We start from the raw sequence: 16,561 nt of genomic DNA, 5'->3' as shown, positions 1-16,561 counted from the left end.
CAGCCTGACTGAATTATTTTTTAGTGAAAAAACGTGTGTTTAAAAGTCTAAATGCTGCTTTTACAATGACTAATTATCTCCAGAAAATTGAAAGCACACAAGGAATAATCCAGAAAGAACATTTAGACATCATCTGTCTTCTGAAAAACATTTGTCTAAATGTGTTAAGGAGAATATTATTGCAGCATAAGATGTTGGCCATTTGGAATATATTTCTCTGCCTTCTCTTTAAATTCATTCTTGCTACAGTTTTTTTTTTTTAAATACAGTGTCTGAGTGGATTAAAGATTTATTGAATTTTTTAACTGTGATGATTCTCTGGAAGAGATTGATTTCCCTGACGCCTCCGATTCTGTATAATTTTTCTGTTATTTATGAAATAATGAGAAATATACATCAAAGTAATGGGAGCAGCAGTGGCACGGAGCATTAGTGACATGTCACAACGTGTGGGTCAACAAGGAGTCTCATCTCTTGTATTTATGAGCTATGACAGCATCACAGAGATTGCAGCTTGCAGAAGCAAACTGATTGCCAGAGCCAGAACTGGTGGAGCGTTCATATATAAAGCATATAAAGCACTCTTACACTAACTGAGGATCAGGGTTTATTAATTACGCAGGACTTCACGATGACACATCCTGTAGAAAAAGAACAAAGCACGCGGTGAAACTCTTTAGTTTTACATTAGGTGAAACAGAGAAAGGACTTTTACAACCAAGCATGGGTTTAAGAAAGTAAAATTTACTCCTACTCAGAGGGTTATGCAAATTAAGAGCATCCTTGGGTTTTAAATAAATAGCATATAGTTGTTCTTTCTTAGGAAATGATGGAAAACAAAACAAGAGCAGAGAAATCTCAGGGAAAGGAATAGAAGATCAGTTATCTAGATTACATAGGATGCACAGAGAAGTCAGCAAACATGTATTTGATAACTACTTTTTTGGCTGACACAACAAGGCAGAACTAATACTGCAGACACTCCTGAAAAAGAGCCAAATCTCTGTAGCAGAGAATGGTAGTGGCTGACACTATCTCTGCACCAGTCTGGGAGAGAGATCAATGGGATGGGTACAAGTGCTCGAGGACAGCATATTGTTAAGTCAGCCTTGCTCTGGAAGTCACTGTCCCATTGAACGAAACCCTTTTAGCTTTGTTAGACTCCTGTCCCCTAAAATCTTTGGATCATTACATAGGGCTCAAGACTGTGTTCTAAATTAAATCCTTTTATAGTAGCTTTGGAGGAGAAATGGGCAGGGTGGGATGCCTATGGCAAGGAAACTGCATATTAATAACCAGCCCAGTGAAGCAAACAGTTAGCCAAAGAAAATAATAGCCAAAGGGAGAACAAAGTACCTATTCCTGCTGCCTTTGCACGTACAAGAAGTCCTATGTTCAGCTCTGCAATTATCCTTACATATGGTCTTAAAATCTAGGACCTGAGTCATATGTCTAAGCATAACAAGTTCCAGTGAAATTTACTCTTAGAATGAATATTTTCTTTTCTGAACATTTCCATTGCCCCCAGTATAACTTTTGAGCTAAGTACTCCACTAGTATTCAGCCTGTTTAGTTACGCTCATATGTAGGAAATGGAAAGAAATATAGAGGGGTTAACATTCAGATCAAATTAATGGCCATACATAAAATATTAAGTGGATGTTGTGAATTATTCTCATGGTTGTTCTTTTTCTTCTAATGATTAAGAAAGACTGCAGTGATGCAAGTAGTAAGTAAACACTGACTGAGCATATTTTGGAATTCATGCAGAGCTTTTCATCAACAGAGCTGGCCTAGCCCTGCTGTGGTAATTACATGATGCACAGCACAGTTGTCTCATCCTTCATTCTCCCTATATGAACAACCACCACTCTCAAGCTCGCTGTAATAAAACAACCGATAACTCCGAATAATTACTTGTGCTAATCACCAAGCTCCAAAAAAATATTCATTCCAAATAATGGTATTCCTTTATCATTTGTGCAGCAAATGAAGACACGTTAGTTTCTGGAGAGAAGCATTGACTTTCATCATGTCCTCCTGATGCAGCGAGTCCTCACGTTGCCTGACGTGTTGTGTGAGTCGTCACTGGCAGTCTACACAGGCTTTAAAGACATGCTGCAGCTGCTCAGAATTTTAGTAAGAGAAGAAGGCTTTGTAGCCACAGATTGCTCTCTTCAAAGCCTTTCTTTCTGAGTAATGGGCATCTTTTATTGTACTGTGGTTTCAGGCTTTATCTGAGTGGTTTAATCATAGGAGGAGGTGCGAGTGCACATGGCTGTAACATTCCTCACTATTGCCCTAGGAAAACACCAGTTTGAGGCTTCCCAGATGTCTCCGTAAAACATTGATTAACTCAAAGACGTTGAGGGCCACCAAAGCGATATGTTGACTGGAGCTCATCACAGGAGAGGTTGAGAAGACTAGGTTTGATCAGCCTGGAGAAAAGATGTCTCAGGGAGGACCTTTTTTGCTATCTTGGGAGCACACAGAGAAGATGGACTCCAACTCTACTCAGAGCCGTGCAGCAACAAGGCACAAGTTACGAGATAGAAAATTTCAAATAAGTGCAAGAAAACTTTTTACCATGAGAGTGTTCAACCTTTGTGGAGGTTGTCAGAGTGGCTGGGGGATGTCCACTTTTCGGCTATATGCAGAATATGGCTGGACAGAACCCTGAGCTGTGGGATCTAGTTAGATGTACTTTACATAGTTGGCTAGACTAGAGACTTCCAGGGCTTCCTCTCAGCCCAAATTATTTGATGATCAGTGACAAGCCCAGGATATGAATAGACTCTTATTTGCTGTTGGTTCTCCCTGTTGAGCTGTGGGGCTGGGCTTGTGACAGTGCTGGCTGGTTTAGGGCTGTAGGTATCTCAGAAGCAGATGGGAGTCACAGATAGTGTTGGAAACAAGCATCTCTTAGTGGGGTGTTGTGAACCACCTGCTGTGGACTAGAGGCTGGATGGGCCAGGAGATGTGAAGGAGCCCTTCTTGTGAGCTGAGAGGGCGTGCTGGCTCCTGTGTGAGCACAGCTGATGGGTTTTTACCAGCTATTTAACACAGACCTGGCATTCCTTTCTTCCTTGGAAACTTCACGTAGCTGAAGGATGCTGTGTTTCTGTCTTGTTTTGATTGCTCCTCCTCGAGCCTTTACCCTCAGGCTGGCCTCCAGCTGCCACTCTGTACACCAGCGTGCTGCTCAGTGTCACAGCATTTTATTGACACCCCATCAGCACTCTTTCCAGCTCACTTTGCAGAGCCTGCCAGGAGCTGTCAGCTGCTCCCCCAACACTCCTGCACATTTTGGCCATTCTTGGGCTCCTGCCTCTTATGGATGCAGCTCACTGCAAGCAGAGACCTTGGAGCTTGGCATGGGACAGAGACAGGAGCTAAATTTACCTCTGCATTTTTTTATAAATTCAGAGGCCTTCCTATACCCAATGTGGAAGTTTTCTGCTCACTGAACATGCCCCTACTGCATCCTGCTTCATACTTGCTAAAATGTGCCTATGGAAACAATACTGGAGGCCAAATGGGGGGAAGCTCTCAGTGAAGCCCTGAGCATCTCTGTGGAGTCAGTGTGCTGTTAATTTGCTCTCAAACTGGAGAAATAAACTCTTGCGGTTAAAATGGCTCTGAAATAAACAGATGTTTTCTGGACAGGCTCTTAAAGACATTTCCTAGCATCTAAGCACTAGGGAATGGAATGAACCAGACTTGCCTGGACATCAGTACCCACAAATTGAATTTTCACATTTTGGAAATGCGACCTGTCCATTTGATTACTTAACCCTCCAGTCATCCTCAGCTGAGTGCTTTGAAATATTTGTCATGTATGCTCTTGTCCACCTGCTTTATCTCCTCGTGTTGCTTCATAACTAATGTGAAGAGATATATGGCTAGTGTTTTCAGGTTGGATATGAAGAAAAAATTCTGCTTAGAAAGAGTGGTGAAGCACTGGAACAGAATGCCCTAGGATGGAGTGGAGTCACTGTTCCTGGAAGTGCTCAAGAAAAGGGCAGATGTGGCACTGAGGGGTGTGGGCATGATGGACATAGTAGGGCAGGGTCGACTGTTGGTTTAGATGATCTCAGTGATCTTTTCCAATCTTAATGATTCTGTGGTTCAAACACAAATATATTTAACAAGGTGTTTTCTTTCCAAAGGTTTGAAACTTCGTTATTTAAAAATCTCTGAACACATTGTAGGCTCCAAACAGTTAAACCTCAAAACGTTTATTGGAGTTTGGTAAAAGATGTATCTTCACATCAAGGTCACGCATTTACTTGTGATAGAGATCAGCAGTGAAAATGATGAGAAAACAAATTGTTTTGAAATGTTTCCCTCATTTTTATGTCTCTCACTTTTGGCTCCCAAACCCAGTCTTGTTTTGCGCACCAAAACGTCTGTGTCCTGCCCTCCTATGTGGACTGTCCTGGTCTTGTGATGGCTGCCTGACCTGGCCTCAGCTTAATGAAGCTGTAGCACAACGAGGTGCAGAGCGTCCTGATCTCAGTTGGATCTGTTCCTATTTCCAGAGGAGTTTATTCACATTTCCCAACTAATCCTCTGCAGAGCTGAGGGGACGTGAAAGCTCTTGAGGGGAAGAGGTGGGGCTAGCTAGCAAAATACTAGGAGAAAATCACTCAGTGTTCTTGCTCGGCATTAAAGAATCCCAATTATATGAACTTTTCTGAAGTTGTGTTAGCAACACAAAAAGCATTTCCCAGTACAACCCAGCGGATTTCAGCTTAACAGCTGCAGCAGATCTCTGCCCACAGAAGGGAGTGTCAGTGTGTGGGGCTGGAGCCAGGGACAGCAAGTGTTCACCTTACAGAGACTTTTTCTCTCTTAAAGGTTGTCTGGAAAAAAAGACAAATGTTGGTTGCACTTCACTATTACTATAATAGGAGGATGAAAGAAGAAAGTGGAGAAAAACGAGCCAAAGGGAGAGGAACTGGATCAAGGAATAAGGTGCTATTAAAGCCATTCTCTCTGTCTGGGATGAAGTGAGACCACTGCACTTAAATCTCAGGGCACCACAGTGCTCTTGAAATAATACATGTGAGTCAGTAATGGCTTGGAGGAATGTTTAACGCTTGCTTGGCTGCAGACCAGAATTTTGGGTAGTTCTGTATTTTAAAGCGTTTCACTGATGGGGCTGGAGAAGATGGCTTCTGGGTAGGCTAAAGCCAAATCGATGTCTGTCTCCAGTTAATCAGCAGCGTGGGATGGGAGAAGTTGGCAGGGAGACGTGGACTGAAGCCAGTTTATCCTCATTTTGGTTTAAAAGTCACGGTAGGGAAGTCTGGGCACTTGGCAGAAGTTGGGTTTAGGTAACACGGTCTGTGGTATGACTATAAGTCTCATTCACCAGCCAAGATCATTCTCCTTTGACAGATATTTGGTAGCCAGTTTGATAGGGCTTGATAACCATATAGCACTGGCCAGTCCAGATGGCCTTTGGCCTTGGGTAAGCGTTTGCCAAGGTCTTCACCTGGGTTTACCCTGAGGCTTTCAACAACCTCAGCCAAATAGGAAAGTTACAGATAGCATATACTTGGGGCATGGCTAAAGACCCCATCCATGAGTCATCTATTAACTTGTTTGTGCAGCACCATAACGGTTGATCATAGTCTTTACACACCAACAGGGCTGTATCCTTTCTCATTTGAATCATGGCATTATCAAATTTGGGGTGAAGTGAGAACGTTTTTGCATGGTACGAAGGCAAGTTGGCTTTTTTTGTTACTTGGAAGGTTTTTACTGTTTATGGGCTTGTTGTTGGTGATAATCCTGGCACTGTGGAAGGCACAGGAAGATGTGAGGTCTGCCTGTTAGCTTTTACACTGCTGTGTTTTGAATAAGAAGGAAAACTCTCAGACAAATAATTCATTCTTAATATTAGTCTGTAAAGATTTTTATACTTGCCACTCCATGGATGTAATTAGTCATAGGATCTCTTTTTTAGATGTAATTGCACTATTAAGCATACTTTCACTTCAACCACAAAAATGCATGGTTGGATTCCATAATTCTACATAAGTGTATATGAAGCAAACAATGTATGGCTCAGACTCCTTTGATCTTCAAAACACTCACTGGGTGTGCAAAGTCCACATCCTGCGTTTTGGTGAGTCGTGCTTCAAGAAGTCATTTTCTGCCCAGAAACACTTCTACTGAATGGAGTAAGGCTGTTTGTGTTCATAACTAATTGAAGGATGCAGGTTTATGTCATTGTTGATGATGTTTTTTTGTTGGTGGAGGTTTTTACTGGTTTGGTGACTCACCACAGCCTCTTGGCTTTTGTGACTGGTGTTTCCAAAGAGAGGAGGACTTAAAGGTCAGTTTGGTGAGGGACCAGAAATATCAGTGGACAGTGTGGTGGGGCAGAGCTGCAATGCATGGCCTTTCTGGTTGGCAGACCTTTTATAGGACTGGATGAATAGAAGTGTACTCATCCTTTTTCACTGAAATGGTGGTGAGGTACTGGAACAGGTTGCCCTGAAAGGTTGTGGATGCCCCATCCCTGGAGGTATTCATGGCCAGGTTGGATGGGGCCCTGGGCAGCCTGACCTAGTACCAATTTAGTGGTTGGCAACCCTGCCTGTGGCACGGGGTTGGAACTAGGTGATCTGTGATGTGCCAACCAAGCCATTCTATGATTCTGTCATTCTGTGATCCTTGTCTGTCCTTAGACCCAGTAACTACAGATCTTAAGGTGAGTGACACATCCATTTAGAAGAGATGGCAACTTCATACCTAGATTTTTTTGTTACCACAGTGTCTTTCTCACTGGATGGTACCACCCACTTATGGCCATCACAGACCCTGGTGGTTGCAATGAGGAAGCTGAGGATATGAGGTAGTGAAACAGGCCCTATGACAGAGATGTCTCGAATGAAGAGCTGGTGCCACTGATAAATAGGCATGGCTGCCATGCATCCAGGTGAGGATGCTGCCTCAGTGGAGCTTGTGTGGTGTGTGGCCACAGGGATAAGGTTGGGATATTGCCTGTATGATGTAGCTTTCATCCAGAAAATTGCAAACCCAGAGTTATCTGCTCCTGACCTAAGATCAATTTTCTTACATTTTCAGTGTTTTACAGTTTTGACATTTGTTTTTACTGCTTGCTTGAAAAAAAGAACACAACACTGTGTTTATTATGTTTCTTTAGGTAAAAGGATAAATGATGAATCCAATCCTAAAAAGAAATCAAAAGCAAACAACACAAGCTTGGGAGCTGCACAAAGAGGCTCACTTCCTCTGGGTTTCTAAATCAGTATGTGTCCATGAGACATGTTTTTGTTCCTGTTTCTTCTTCACTCAACAACACAGAAGCTTTAAGTAAAATCTGTCTTTAAATAGACATCCCTGGGACATGCAGCTGCCAAAACAAAAATCAGGCATTAAAACTGGGCTTGTGTCCTGCAAACAATTTATCCTGTCACTCTCTCTCCATTTTTTTTTTTAATTTCTTTCATTTAACTTTCTTGAAGATTTGTTCTTTTTTTTATTATTTTTTTTGTTTAAGAAACAGTGTGTGGCCAAGCTCTTGAGTATCTTAAGCTGGGAGGCTGTAAGAAAGAAGGGGACAAACTCTTCAGCAGAGACTGTTGTGACAGTATAAGGGGAAATGGTCTCAAACTAAAATAGGGGAGATTTAGATTGGGTATAAGGAAGAAGTTTTTTATGATAAGAGTGGTGAAGCAATGGAGCAGGTTGCACAGAGAGATGATGGATGCCCCATCCCTGGAGACACTAATGGTCAGTCTGGATGGGGCTCTGAGCACCTGATCTAGATGGAGGTGTCCCTGTTCATTGCAGGGGACTTGGACTAGATGACCTTCAATGTCCCTTCCAACTACAGTGATTGTAGGATTCTTATCCTTCTGTTTTGGAAATCATTTCTGTGACAAGGTTGGGGATTCTGGAAGTGGCTGTGTGAGCTGCCCCATCCTATGCCCTGGTAAATGCTTCACTTGTAGGGATGGCATGGGTTTGGATCTCCATAGCACAATCAGCTCAGGTGTGTGTTGATTTTTTTGCATTTGCTGGTGGCTCATGCATCACACAAATGGCTTTGATATAATTTTTAATGGTTCAGTGAATTTGGGCTGATGCAATTAAATTGCGTGTAGTTCTATGAAAAAACAAAGTTGGAAGTAAAACTTGGCAATGGCAGCACCAACTTACTGTGTTTCCAGTATCAGTGTGGCTACTAGAGTACTAGGGTACTGAGGAACACTTGAGGAACTTAGAAATTAATACACTTCCATCTCCTTGTGAAAGCTCCTGATTCCCTTTTCTAAGTTACAGTACTATGCATTTGGGTATCGTGTACCACTCTGCTCTTCCAACACACAAGCAAAATAAATGTCTGCTAACACTGCAGCACCTTTTTATGTGAAAGCAGATTTCACCTGCTGCTCCTGCAAATTCTCGATCTTAAAGTAGCTGTTTTCTGAGGATGTTTATTTTATCATGGAAAGGGTTACATTGAATGCCTCACAGCTTGGAAATAAGCACACAGTAATGGACTTTTTACAAGCTGTGGAGACACCAATTCTGAATTTAGGGCCAATCTAATATTATTCATTATAATGTTTTCTCCATCTGCATTTTTATTGTTGCTTTGGTAGCCTCTTTGTTCTCTATCTGATTCTCCAAAACTGCCTGCAAAACAGTAGTTTATTAAAGACCAGAACAGCAAGTCTGGCCAGCAGGCAAGCAGTTTGGAGGCAAACTGATCTCTGGCATCAAATGAAGCATAGAAAGCAAGTTACTTCTGCTTGGAGGAAAAGTGGAAGGGCACAGAAGGGGCCATACTACCCTGCCCAGTGCCCTCTGAAAGTGCAGGAACTGGGGCCACTCCTGGAGCCTCTGCTTCTTCCCTCCTGGTTGAATGCATCATCCACTTCCATCCCTGTATCTGCGGCAAGGAATCCCTCCCAGAAATCAGAACTGTTGCATATAGGATTTTCCCAGGATGTGAATTAAAGGCATGGAATTTCTTGCTGCAACTTACCTAATCTCTTTTCAGATTAGATGAAAAACTTCTCTGACATAGCTTTTTTCATGAGATAAATTCTGATCTGTGTCACTGTATATATCAAGTGCTCATGAATTGTGATGGATGTCTGGAAACGCCAGCAGAAAGATTTTTGCTTTGTTGCAGATACATGGACAAAAGCTTAAGTGAACAGCGTGCTTTAAGCTAAAAGAAGGGGTATTTAGGTTAAGTATTAGGATGCAGTTCTTTATTCAGAGGGTGGTGAGGCACTGGCACAGCTGCCCAGAGAGGCTGTGGGTGTCCCATCCCTGGCGGTGTTCAAGGCCAGGTTGGATGCAGCCCTGGGCAGCTGAGCTGGTGGAGGGCAGCCAGGCTGGGAAAGACCACTGAAATCATCTAGTTCAGCTGCCAACCTATTCCCTACCATGCCCGCTAACCTTGTGCATCAGTGACACATCCACCCTGTTCTTGAACTCCTGCAGGGACAGTGACTCTATCACCTCTTTGGGCAGTCTGTGCCAATGCCTCAGTACTCTTCCTGAGAAGAATTTTTTCTTAATATCCAACCTGATCTAAACATAGCTAATTGTCCAATATGTTAAAAAATAAATAAATAAAAAATAAAAAAGTTAAATCTCTTCACCTGGATAACCTTTATAATGCCTTTTTCCACCTTTTTTCCCCCTTTCTGCTTATAAATGTGTAATTTCCTGAAAGCTTTCCCCCACTAATTTATTTTTAGGTTTGTGTTTGTTTACCAGAATCCATCCAAAGCCTAGCTAGAAAGCAGTTCAATATCTGCTCATTGATTTCCAAGGTCTCATTAGCTTAAATACTTACTTGAAGCAGAGTGTAAGAAGGTTTCCATCTTTTATTTTAAGAGCATTTGGTTTTAAGATTGTCTGTTGTGATCTGTTGCATCTGAATCAATTTGAAAGGGGACCATTTATGTTATCATTCTCTTTAATGTTTATTTTTTGGCATGAGCATCTGGTTGTTTCTGCTTTATAGTACTTTCAAACGGAAACTTAGTTAGATATAGAAATTAATGAGCTCACTGATCCTTTGCCAAAGAAAACATAACAGAGAAGATCTATGTAACGAATTAACCCCAAGATTTTCCTGTGAAGTGCCTTTTCCTTTGTTACAGTGCAGAGGAACCTTATGATTAAGCTTATTATTTTGTTTCCGAGGAGGTGTCTGCTTTTAAGAAGGCAGTAAGATCTAAGGCAGCATTAGTAAACCCTGAATGCTATTTCCAGAATTGATCTTACACGTCAAGCGTTCAGTGATTTCAATTTCCTATGTCTCTGGTTACCAACTAATTGCATCTAAAACCTGTCTTTTTGTTATAAAATGATTTTGTGATCCATAAGAAAATGCTCTAAAAGAGCCAAATTGAGAGCAAGATTTGTGTCTGTAGCGTGATTTGAGCCATGTTTCAGCCTTTCATCTCCTCTTGGATAGGGAGCACATTCCCTGTACAGTCCATACTGCAAAGCAGTATGTTTTATCCTAGTTGATTGTCACAGGATGTTGGGATCTGGATTTTCTTACTGCCAAGGGAAAGCTTTAGGGACAAAGAGAATCAATTCACAAAGCATTTATCTGGGGGCAGAGATGGTTCCCATGTAGGGAAGACTGAGAAGAACTGGACAATGAAAGTGGAGAAAACAAGAAGCACTAGAAAGGATTTTTAAAGATTTTAATTTGTATGTTGCTTAAGATTGAGCCAGAAATGAGGGAAACTTTGAAGGAAGGCAACTAGAAAGGGGACGTAATAATGTTGCATTAACAATTTTGCATGACTTAGCACAAACCCTTCTCATACTAAGACTGCAATGAAGTAAAAACATTTTTCATGGGGGCACACCCAGGCAGCAAAAGTGTCTCGATGTGCTCTGTGACTGGAATGGGTCTGACTGAAATCCCAGTGGTCAGCAGGCACGTTTCACTTCTCAGCTCCTGCTAAAAGAAAATGTGCTGTGGGGTTTCTGGGGAGGAGGAGGGATGGTGCAAATAAAATTGTTATTCAGTGAATATAGAATCGTAGAATCATTTGAGTTGGAAGGGACATTCAAAGTCATCTCGTCCAATTCCCTGCAATGAATAGGGATGCCTACAGCTAGATCAGGTTGCTCAGAGCCCCATCCAGCCTGACCTTGAGTGTCTCCACTGATCTCCATCTGGACATTGGTCCATTGACTACCACTCTCTGGGTACAATCTTGCAACCAGTCCCTTGCCCATCAAATGGTCCACTTATTAAATCTATCTCTTTCTAATTTGGAACCATGGGAACCATGACAAAGGGCTTACTGAAGTCCTGTTACTTCTGTGTTTCTAAAAACTTACCTTCAGAGGGCAATTTTGAAATTGTGTCTGCTCCTCTAATTTGCCAAAAGACTTGGTTGAATTATTGAGTATGAAGCAAACAAGTCCTTGTGTTAGCTTTCATTTGCCCATCTACAGCTTTTGTTCATGAAAATGCACTTTTTTAACTGATGCCTGGATGAATCCTTTCAAAGCTGGACTCTCAGAGTGCAAATCTAGGAGCATGCATACATACTATCAACATATTTGATTTTCAGCCCCCAAATGTGAATATCCTTACTGCTAAAGTTCCCCAGCTCTCTGAGTCCCGTTTCTCTCCCGTTCTGCTCTATTTCTATCTGAAAATGATAGAAACAGATTGCTTTGCTTCTCCCATTATGGGTGGCACATGGGATGTTACGTAGAGCTTCAGCAATAGACAGGCTATACAAATTACCTTAAACATCCTATGACTTACATCCTACCATTAGCCTCAAACATTAAAGTGCACCTAATGTGGTCTAGTATTAGATATGGAGCTTGGTGATGATATGGAGCTTGGTGATCCGTGAGGTCCCTTCCAGCCCAAGCTGTTCTATGATTCTATGGACTAAGGGTAAATGAGGAAACATGCTCAGACTGGGACAGCGTAGCTGCACTGCTGGTGTTCAGTCCAAAAGAATTGTATTTTCTTTGGAGAAGTGTAAAGGATTGTCTTCAGACACAAAGCTCATTCAAGCTGCTAGGTCAGTGTATGGGGCAGTCTGTCTATCAGCTACCTTCAGTGACATCTGTTTGCAGTAAAATATGGAGAAAATGAAAGGTGAGCAGATTGTGAAGGTACTTCTGCAGAAGGAATATGCATTTTTAATGTATTACAAAAACAACAGTGCTCATGCTGCAAGCAAGAATAATTTATTACAAAAATTCTACAGTAAACAGCTAGCTAGAACAAAATATTTCAGTGAAGGAAGATTTATTGAAACAGCCTATTTTTTTACTGGGAGAATATAATTGCAAATAAATACAGTATCTATAAAATATTAGAAGGGCAGCATGGCACACTTCCAGCTTTCTGTGCTGAAGCCTGATGAACAAATATTTGAACAGAGAAGGAGGAGGATGGGGGGAAGAAAAGATACATAGCATTTGCACAGGCAGATCATTTTTGGCACTCAGTTGTTACCTTTTAGTGGGGAAGGAGTAGTGTTGGTTGTTTAGAAAATATTGTCAACACAGAAATGTGGGACTTGAAAGAGTAAAATATGTGCCGAGCAGATTCTTAACTTGCCAACTTGCGATGCTGTTGGTTGTCAGGAGCTGAGCAGAGTTTAGCTGGGGCTGTTTGGTTTGTTTTTATTCTGTATCCTGGAAAAATACTTAATCTTCTCTTCTTTACTTTCCTTGGAATCATAGAATCATTAAGGCTGGAAACCTCTATGATCTTCTAGTTCAGACACCTACCACCAATCCTTCCCCTTCCCCCTTCCCCTTCCCCCTTTCCCCCTTCCCCCCTTCGTCCCCTTTCCCCTTCCCCTTCCTTCCCCCTTTCCCTTTCCTTTCCCTTTTACCCTTTTTTTCCCTTTCCTTTTTTCCTTTCTTTCCTTTTTTCCTAGTAAGAGATTGTCCCCACCCCAAAGAGCCTGCAGTCATAATAGGCAGAAGGTAGATAAGTAAATGCTCTATCACACAGTAACTGAATGCCAAAAGCAGATAGAGAAAACATGTTTCCCAGCCTCTGTTTTCCCACCCTGTATCTCAGGAGTTGCTACGTAGTGTAATTATCCACTTGTTTCTGTGATACTTCATAAGTAGTGGAAGTGGACATTTAGTATTTTAGGCTTCTGTCCCCAACAGGCTGATTCTCATGTAAATCCTTCCTTCAGAGAAGCTGCTTGTGTGAATGGAAATTATTGGTGTGAGGAAAGGCATACCAGCTTATAAATAATGAACCAGGTGAAATGCAGTGGGAGCAAATCTGGCCCCTTCTCCTGCTTATGAATTTTGTATTAGATATTCACTGGATTCAAATAAAAACAAACAAAGGAAGGTAATCCACACATTAGGGACCAGGAGCAGTATCCCTTCCATCCAGGTTGCCAAGTGAGCTCCCTCGCTGACGCTCAAGCATTTCCATTTCAGAAAGAGGGATTAAGAGTGTAGCACAACTTTTGTGGTGCTTAGGAAACTTCTCAGAGTGGGGTGAGAATCTCTCCAGCTGGGACAACTGAACAGCAGTCTTTGAGTGCTCTGGTAATGTTATTTCACCTACTGTAGATATCTTGGGGGGTTGTCTGAACCTAAACTAGTCATGTTGATGTGGTCAGTGGGGAGGGAAGGGCACTGCCCGTGGCTGATTCCACTGTCCTTCTTTAAGATGCAACAGACTGATTCTTGGAGTATCTCTTTCTCCATGACATAGTCTAATTTCCTACCTGCTGACATCTCCACTTGAGAGAACCAAATTTCAACCTCCATGTTATTATCATGGGCAGCACAGGTGGGAAGAGCCTTCATCTCTCATCCAGCCTCCTGTTTGCACCAGGATCAATTCTGATGTCAGAATGGTTTGCTTCAAGGCTTGTTCCAGTTGAGTCTTAGAGGCTGGAGACTGCCCAACCTCTCTGGGCAGCCACTCTTCTGAACCAGTAATTCATCTGAGTATTTTCAGTGGTCTGCAGCCCTTCATAAGATTTATCTTGAGGTAGTATCTTAAAACAATCCCACTCAGCCTAACGCTGAAGTCAAGGGACATAGTTTTAGGACAGCTGAGCTGGTGGCTGCTCTAGGCATGCCCTGTGGCGTGATAAAATTTTTGCCAGAAACTGTGGGTTCAGATGACATTTGAGGTGATATAAAAGGTTAGGCTGTGTTTCTTGGATCGCTCTGATACATAGTCACCCCTATTCCACTTGTCTTGCACTTTAAGCACTAAGTGCTAGAAGCGTTTCAGGGTGAACAATGATTTTTAAGTGCAGAGCTTCAGATAGCCAGAAGAACAGGGCCTTGTTCAGGGAAAGTGTCCCAGAAAAGTCTTTCTAGGTTATTTTAAAAAGGGATTTCAATGCTTGGTAAGAATCACCTCTAAATGTCTCTTCTGATGTTCATTCTGTGTGTGCAGCTTCACTGTGAAGTGCCAATGACTGTGAACTTCAGAGTTCTCACTTCCTCCCTTAGGGATTGTTTTTACTGGGGGGGGGAGGGAAGGAGAAGAAATAATGATTTTTAGTTAACACAGGACTCTTCAGGAAAACTCAAATCACAAGTATGGGCAAATAAAACTGTTTGAGATCTTTCTATTCACTGCTTGGCTTCTGATCTTTTAAGGCTCAGGATTTCTCAACTTTGTCAATATTCAGTTGAGTAACTGAAAACTTCTTCTTCCTTCCTGAAACAACAGCACAGGAGAACGGTGTGGAGCAAATCCATCTCCCCGAGCCTTAACCTGAGCCTCACTGCATCTATTTCATGGCAATTAGGCATCCCGCATATTCTCCATTCCAACAAAGCCTATGAACAAAACCTATGGCTGAGCACCAACAGTTGTAAACTGCCCACTTGCATCTGTCTTTTCCTTCTCTCCCTGTGCTATCATTTAGGAATGATCTGGAAACCTACAGGTATTGTTCTTGAGACAGGTTCACTCCCATGGTAGCACTGTCATCATAAGGGTCCCTGGAGGTGTTCAAGAAAGGGTATATGTGGCACTGAGAGACGTGGGTAAGTGGGCTTGGTGGAGATGCGCTGGCAGTTAGACTGGATGATCTTAGCAATCTTTTCCAACCTTAATGATTCTATGATTTTGTTCTAGTCACCCAGAGTATGACCCATGGATGTAGAGATACATTGCAGTGCCAGAGCTTGGCTGCTTGTAGAGTAATCAGTAACAGTCCCAGCTTTACAATTTGCAAGGCATGAGAGAGCAAAGGAGATACACTGCTTGGGCTCGAGTTGCTCAAGAAATCACTTCCAACCTGAAAATCTTCTCTGGGAAATGAGCTTGGAAGCTGACTGTGTGGAAAATGAGTCTGGAGTAGCCAAAAATCCCCACATGGTAAAGCCCATAACAGGATAGAGAGTGGAAAGATGGCTGAAGGCTTTGATACAACACAGAGGAGTATTTTGAAATGATTTAAGTAAGCTTCCAAGTATGTGTTCTATATGATTGCTTTGCTGATGAGTATTCGAAAGCAAATCGTTTTATTATAGATGTCTAACTATCTGTTTCTGTTGATAGTCCGTATATTTATAAACATAGGATAGCGTTTGCTGTTGGTGTGTCTTGTCACACCAGAATATTTTCACTTTCTTATCCATATTGTTTTTATTTAACTGGTCTTGCAATGTGGAGTGCTTGGACTCCGAGAATGTGGCAATTCCTGGCTGAGATAGATGAAACCTGAGCAGGATTGAGGGGTGCTCTGTACCCAGGTTCCTGGATGGAGCCGTTCTGTGAAAGTCCTACGTTTCTGGGTGTGATTAGAGGACGCTGTTGCATTGGATCAGCCCTCAAAAGCTCAGACCTAGAAAAAAGTTTGGCTTCAGATCTCAACTCTTCTGCAACTGCTGTTGTACCAGCTGAGATTGGATGTGGCTAATAGTGCTCTATGGAGTTTATTCTAGTTCTTGTAGGTAGTGGAGTCACCATCCCTGGAGGTTTTCAAGAAGTGTGTAGGTGTGTCATTAAGGGACATGGGTCAGTGGGCTTGGCGTGGGGGATTGATTGTTGGACTAGACAATGTTAGTGGCCTTTTCCAACCTTAATGCTTCTATAATTCTATGATTCTATAATTTTGACCTGGAGTGTTTTCAATCTCTAGGAACTGGCTGGTGCTTTCTTGGAGGAGCAATAACGGGGTTGGATTTGTGGTACCTAATTGAAAGCTCCCCATCATCAGTGATGGAGCAAGCTCTCCTTGCAGGAGTCTTGTACCTGCATGTAGGTAACCCTTCAGTCACACTGGTGAGACCAGGGCTGGGTTGCATGCTCTTGAACCACCTTTATAGTGACTGGCATGGTCCCACTCCTACTGCAGGAGAGGCAGATGGGGTCTGATTACAGAGATGCAAACCTTGCTGTAACCTGTGCTCCTTGCCTGTGTCTAACTGGCAATAGTGCAGCAGGTAACCTTTGTTTAGCAATAGCCTCAAAGTAAGACTCACTTCCCTGTTGGTTTACCTGAATGTCACTGTTGGGTCTGTATAGCTGTCTTGTGTGGAGTCCATGGAAAAG

At 42.3% G+C, this 16,561-nt stretch overlaps 1 long non-coding RNA gene across 1 annotated transcript; it reads right to left on the bottom strand.

Moving 5' to 3' along the window:
- Window positions 1-10,444: 10,444 nt before the first annotated feature.
- Window positions 10,445-15,483, bottom strand: LOC109369154. The gene is made up of 2 exons (XR_002117854.2): window positions 13,764-15,483; window positions 10,445-10,984 (listed from the first exon to the last, which is right to left on the bottom strand). It is a non-coding gene; the product is annotated as an uncharacterized LOC109369154 (long non-coding RNA).
- Between the last annotated feature and the right edge of the window lie 1,078 nt (window positions 15,484-16,561).

Source organism: Meleagris gallopavo, chromosome 1 (genome assembly GCF_000146605.3).
Source record: "Meleagris gallopavo isolate NT-WF06-2002-E0010 breed Aviagen turkey brand Nicholas breeding stock chromosome 1, Turkey_5.1, whole genome shotgun sequence".
In the NCBI taxonomy this organism is placed as follows: domain Eukaryota; kingdom Metazoa; phylum Chordata; class Aves; order Galliformes; family Phasianidae; genus Meleagris; species Meleagris gallopavo.
The sequence above is the reverse complement of the archived record's forward strand: the minus strand, read 5'-3'. Positions and strand labels throughout refer to the sequence as shown.